This window comes from Miscanthus floridulus, chromosome 10 (assembly GCF_019320115.1).
Source record: "Miscanthus floridulus cultivar M001 chromosome 10, ASM1932011v1, whole genome shotgun sequence".
NCBI classification, from domain to species: domain Eukaryota; kingdom Viridiplantae; phylum Streptophyta; class Magnoliopsida; order Poales; family Poaceae; genus Miscanthus; species Miscanthus floridulus.
Window position 1 is genome coordinate 74,327,620 of NC_089589.1, and position 6,924 is coordinate 74,334,543.

The window sequence follows — 6,924 nt, forward strand, 5'->3', positions numbered from 1 at the left end:
ATTGCCAAGAGTGTGAGCTAGAGCCAGCCACATGCCTTTAAATAGAGCCCCAAATGAATAGAGCCATTGGGCTCACAGAGTAGCCCAACTCGGGGAGACCGGACACGCCGGTCAGGTTGACCAGACACAGGACCCTAGCGTCCAGTCGCCCGATGCTCGCCACGTGTCATCGGCTTCAAACACTAATCGCCCGATCTCAACGCTCATTGGTGCACTTAAGTTCTGACCGAATGCCACTATGAAGATGACCAAACACTACAACACCTGAGTCTGGTCACTTCTAGTAAGGTTCTAGAGGTGGTTTTTCTCGACCGGACGCATCCGGTCACGCTCGATCAGACTCGCCCAGCGTTCGGTCACTCATCCTCTTCTCTGTGCACCGCCACATCATCAATACTAGACTTAGCCACCGCGCGTCAGGTCACAAAGTGACCCAGCATCCGGTCAGACAACAGATAGAGCTCGAGCAGGCCTCCTTGTTTTATAAATGACCGGACTCACTGATCCTGCGTCCGGTCACTATTTCACAGTGACAATCATCTCCTTCACTTCACCAACTTCTCGACCCTTGCTCAAATGTGCCAACCACCAAGTGTATCACCTTGTGCATGTGTGTTAGCATATTTTCACAAACATTTTCAAGGTGTTAGCACTCCACTAGATCCTAAATGCATATGCAATGAGTTAGAGCATCTAGTGGCACTTTGATAACTGTATTTCGATATGAGTTTCAGCCCTCTTAATTGTACGGCTATTGATCCTAAATATGATCACACTCGCTAAGTGTCTCAATCACTAAACTGAAAAGCTCCTATCAATTTCACCTTTGCCCTGAGCTTTTTGTTTTTCTCTTTCTTCTTTTCCATGTCCAAGCACTTGATCATCACTATGACATCACCATCATCGTGTCATGATCTTCATATGCTTCACCACTTGGAATGTGCCACCTATCTCATAATCACTTTGACAAACTAGGTTAGCACATAGGGTTTCTTCAATTCACCAAAACCAAACTAGAGCTTTTAATCTCCCCCTTTTTGGTAATTGATGACAACCCATTCACAAAGATATGAATTGAAATTTATTTGAATCCATGTTGCTTGCCCAAGCATATTTACCATGTGTAAAAGGATATGGACAAGTTTCATGAATCCCATATGGTAGTAATTGCTCCCCCTACATATGTTCTAAGAGTTTGGATTGTAGCTTGCACATATGCTTAGATAGGAAATATAGGAGACAATGTCTACCAAATGATGCTAAGGTATAGGAGATGGACCTTTGAAGCATGATACCAATTGGAGTTGCATCTTTAAGTTTATCATTAGCACCATGGTTAGCTTGATACCACTTCGAAATAGAAACACTAGATAACCTATGCATGCTAGTTTTTCATTTCATCATTCAAACCTACAACTAGCATACACCACATAAGCATGGATATTGAAATTTAAAACTTGTGCCATGCAAGCAAATATATGAAATGCACATTCAAATGCACCATACAAGTTCATGAGCTTGCTCCCCCTACTTGTGTGCTTAAATTTTTAATTTATCCCTTTACTTTGTCATATCTCTCCCGCTATGTCAAATTCTCAATTTCTCCCCCTTTGTTATCTTTTCACTATTTTCTCCCCCTTATCTTTTCACTATCTTTGTACACTATTTTCCCCCTATCACTTATATCTTTGTTTCTCTCCCCCTTTGTCATCAATGACCACAAAGGTTCAAAATGTAGATAGGTTGAGATTATCAATGTCAATCAATGGGGTGAGGATCATTTTCCCAAATTTGGTTCAATCTAGAACACTTACCAAAGATATTTAACTCGGTTTGATCCATGGACAAGCTTCATCATACCTCCAAATAAGGGTTATCTTGTACCATGTTGAGTTAAACACTTATAGCTCATTTCCTAGATCAAACACTAGGTTTGCAAGCCCACAAACGTGTCGTATGCTACCACTATACCAAATTAAGCATAGAAGCAATAGTGGTACCATACAAGCATCAAAATCATTTGATTTTCATGAATGAGCCTATTAAATGTGAAAGATGACTAGATGCACTAAACATGTCCTTAGCAAGGATGTATGCCATGCCAATCAACTTTTACCTTGGATTGCTCGAAGGAGAGGCATGTCATATAGGTGCATCAACACATATTTGAGAAATCCAATATGTTCAACTCATTCCTTAGCTTGCAAAACCTTTTCTCATCCAATGGCTTGGTGAATATATCAGCAAGTTGATCTTCGGTGCCTACACTCTCAATGCAAATGTCCCCCTTTTGTTGGTGATCTCTGATGAAATGGTGGCGGACATCAATATGCTTTGTTCTTGCATGTTGAACCGGGTTGTTGGTTAACTTGATTGCACTCTCATTGTCACATGGCAATGACACTTTCTTGAACTTGATTCCAAAGTCATTCAAGGTGGCCTTCATCCAAAGTATTTGTGCACAATAACTACCGATGGATATGTATTCGGCTTCGGCGGTTGATAATGCAGCACTATTTTGCTTCTTTGATGACCATGAAACAAGTGATCTTCCCAACAATTGACATGTGTCTGAGGTGCTCTTCCTTTCAACCTTGTATCCCACATAATCCGAGTCAGAGTAACCAACTAGTTCAACATTCGCTCCTTTGGGATACCACAAATCAACATTTTGTGTATGCTTCAAGTACCTCAATATTCTCTTTGTAGCCTTCAAATGACTTTCTCTTGGTGAGGCTTGAAATCTTGCACACATGCACACACTAAACATGACATCCGGCCTTGATACGGTGACATAGAGTAGGCTTTCAATCATAGACCGATACAATTTTTGATCCACCATATTACCACTTTCATCACTATTCAAATTGCCATTTGTTCACATTGGTGTACTAATGGATTTGCTATCACTCATTCTAAACTTCTTGAGCATGTCTTTGATGTACTTGCCTTGACTCACAAATGTACCATTCTTCAATTGCTTGATTTGAAGACCAAGGAAGTAACTTAACTCTCCAATCATGGACATTTCAAACTCATTAGTCATCATCTTTCCAAACTCTTCACAAAAGTCTTGATTTGTTGATCCAAATATGATGTCATCAACATAGATTTGCAACACAAACAAGTCTTTGCCAATCTTCTTGGTGAAAAGAGTGGTGTCAACCTTGCCCATCATGAACCCTTTAGAGAGTAGGAAGTCCCTCAATCTCTCATACCATGCTCTAGGTGCTTACTTCAAGCCATACAATGCTGTCTTCAACTTGTACACATGGTCAGGCTTCTTGTCATCTTCAAAACCAGGAGGTTGCTCAACATATATTTCTTCATTGATGTAACCATTGAGAAATGCACTCTTGACATCCATTTGATAGAGCTTGATGTTGTTGGCACACGCATAGGCTAGCAAGATTCTAATTGCTTCCAATCTAGCAACCGGGGCATATGTTTCTCCAAAGTCAAGACCTTCAACTTGAGTATAGCCTTGTGCTACCAATCTTGCTTTGTTCCTTACTACTATCCCATCTTGATCTTGCTTGTTTCTAAAGACCCATTTGGTTCCAATCACTTTATGTCCCTTTGGTCTCTCTACTAATTCCCATACTTGTTTTCTTGTAAAGTTATTCAATTCTTCATGCATAGCATTCATCCAGTCAACATCCTTCAATGCTTCATCTATCTTCTTTGGTTCAATGGATGACAGAAATTAGAAATGCTCACAAAATGAAGCCAATCTTGATCTTGTTTGTACACCTCTAGAAATATCTCCAATTATAGTGTCCAATGGATGATCCCTTACAATATTGGTTGGTTGGAGGATTAGAGCTTTATTGCTTGCACTTGCTTGATCATTAGGTTGAGATGATGTACTAGCCACTTGATCATGTTCATTATCATGAGAGCCACTTATACTAGCTTGATTTGTATCATCTTGCACATTTGAGTAAGAGAGCACTTGCACTTGATCATCTTCATCATCATTCGCTTGCCTAGGCCTCAATTCACCAACATCCATGTTCTTCATGGCATTTGAAAGTTGAATGCCTCTAACATCTTCCATGTTCTCATTCTCTTCTTGTGAACCCTTGGTTTCATCAAATTCAACATCATGAACTTCCTCAAGAGTACCACTATCCAAATTCCAAACTCTATATGCTTTGCTTGTAGTGGAATAACCAAGTAGGAATCCTTCATCACACTTCTTGTCAAACTTGCCTAATCTAGTGCCTTTCTTCAAGATATAGCATTTGCAACCAAAGACCTAAAAATATGCAATGTTGGGCTTTTTGCCATTCAAGAGCTCATATGGTGTCTTCTCTTTCAATGGGCGACAATAGAGGTGGTTGCTACAATAGTAAGCCATGTTGATAGCTTCAGCCCTAAAAAATTGACTCACATTGTACTCACTAAGCATAGACCTTGCCATATCAATGAGTGTTCTATTCTTCCTCTCAACAAGGCCATTTGATTGTGGAGTGTACTTGGCCGAGAATTGATGTCTAATTCCAAATTCATCACACAACTCATCAATTCTAGTGTTCTTGAACTCACTACCATTATCACTTCTAACTCTCTTGATGGTTGTTTTAAACTCATTTTGAATGCCCTTGATAAATGATTTGAATGTTGCAAACAAATCACTTTTATTCACTAGAAAGAATACCCAAGTGTGGGGCATCGGATAGGGCTCACTGTCGGTCGAACGCCATCCGGCGGCGACACGATTAGAAAGAACGCCCGCCTCCACCATCTCATTGAGCTCTGTCTCCCCCATGAGCGAAAGTACCCACTCCTTGTTGCGGCTCATCCTGGTGGCCGCCTTCTTCATGCTAGCACTCCCCCTCTTAGGTGCCATCCCTCAGATTTGGTTTGGAACTGGCCCCTTCGCGCAAGCTTTTTAGCCCTGGTGGCGGAGCGCATGTAAATGCGAATGGCGGAGAGCGAGGGCAAGGAGGAAGATGTGGCGACGGAGTGGCAAAGGTGGGAGCGTGGAGCACCGCGATGGAGTTATTAGGACACCCTCCCGACTCTTCGCATTCAAGGGTTTTTTGGAAACCACACCATGCTGATGTACGCTTTTCCAAATTCCCCAAAGCATCGTAATGGGCCGTTATCTGGGCATCTGTGCAACTACGGTCCATGTCGCCCATTTTTCGACGCAACTCGTTACTGCACACCGAATATTTCGCTAACCTCTCCGCAATACCATCAAGGCTCAGTAATTTCTACTATACAGTCATTACTCCATTTTTTCTCCATGATTTGAGTAATCGTCATTTCTTGATTTATTCGAGATTTCCACTTATGGCTCGGGGACTGCGTCATCTTTATGATTTGGTTTCTCACCATACTAGGGACATTTTTTTTCTCTGGTTACTGTTGGTTCTAACCTTGGCACCACGTGACCACGTCACCTAATACCAGGCTCGGGGACTAAGTGGGTACACTTCACCTTGCGGTGAATGTGTGGCTAGCATTGCAAAGCTATGCTCAAGAACTGGTTGCCCGCTCGGCCAGTCTTTCAGGCTCTCAAAATTTGACCCTGGCACCACGTGACTACATCACCTACTACCAGGCTTAGGGACTATAGTGTATACACTGCACCTTGCGATGCATGTATTAATCTTCATGTCTGATTAACGTCTCCATGTCTCCGAGCACCTAGATGGCCCCCATCCACTCCTCATCGAACAGAGTCTAAGTGGGTACACTTAGTTCAAAGTGAAGAATTTTCAAAATTTGAACTTGAGTTCCTTACATCCTTCTGGCAAGCCATGCTTGGTTGAGTCCGAGCACTACTGGTTGGCTATACTAGTCGGCCACGTTTACTACTGCTCGAATCATCAATAACGCTGGTCGAAGCTCGGTTCTTGCTGCTCAGTGTCAGATTCACCTGCTTGAACAAGCTCTAGACGGCGTTACCAGATGGATACAAAGGCACTCGAGGACTAGCTATGGGGGTACGACCCCGGATACCCATGGCACAAGATATGGGCAGCGTCGCCAGGGATGGCCCAGCCTAAAGCGACCCGATTTCCACGAAGAGAAATCCACAGAGTCGAAGTGTAATAAGACCGTTGTAGATCATATTACCCAAATTTCCAGTCGAATACCACATCCATACAACGATAATATCAGAGTACAAATAGTGCGGAATTACATAATTTATTACATCACCGCATTGGCAGAATCAAAAGTAGCATTCATTTAGAATAGCTTGAAGATAAGATCACCAAACTCGAGCGTAGGCACGAACCCCTTAACCGTCAAACTCCTCGGAGCTATACTCCTCAGCAGAACCTATGTGCCAAAATTTATCAGTATGATTTGTACTGGCCACTCCCACCCTATGAGCTATGCTTTGTAGAAATTGGATGCAAGTTGGATACAATCAAAAGGAACCTATAAGGCTGGGGTTTCCTATGTATTAGCATTTCAAGTATATTATTGTATAGTCAAGTTTTAACACCATTCCCACACACATTCCACCCCATTCCCTTTTTGGAGCCAGGTTTCGATCCTGGGATCGATACTCCACCATCTCCACACCATCACCATACCATCGCTCAGTCGACAGGCCAACTCCCTCTCGGCACTGTCTCAAGGCCCGTAGCCCCTGGCTACGACCGACACTCTCTCACGGGGGAAGAAGAGAAGGACTCATCTCACTATCTAGTTTAAGCAAAACCCAGGAAAGGTCCATAGCCGACAGGTCAGCACATGTATCGATCGATCAACCATACACTCTGTACAGGTTCTACATAACCACAAGATCTGCCTTCTTCGCTGACCATCGTCAACTGGGCTGATTCTGACCGCTTGCTAGCCTAGGATAATGCCACTCTACCATTTAGCCCTAGTACACCCCAAGTCTAGTCTGGGGTGGCTAAAACTGTGAGTCATGAGCCGGGTCCACAAGGTCTC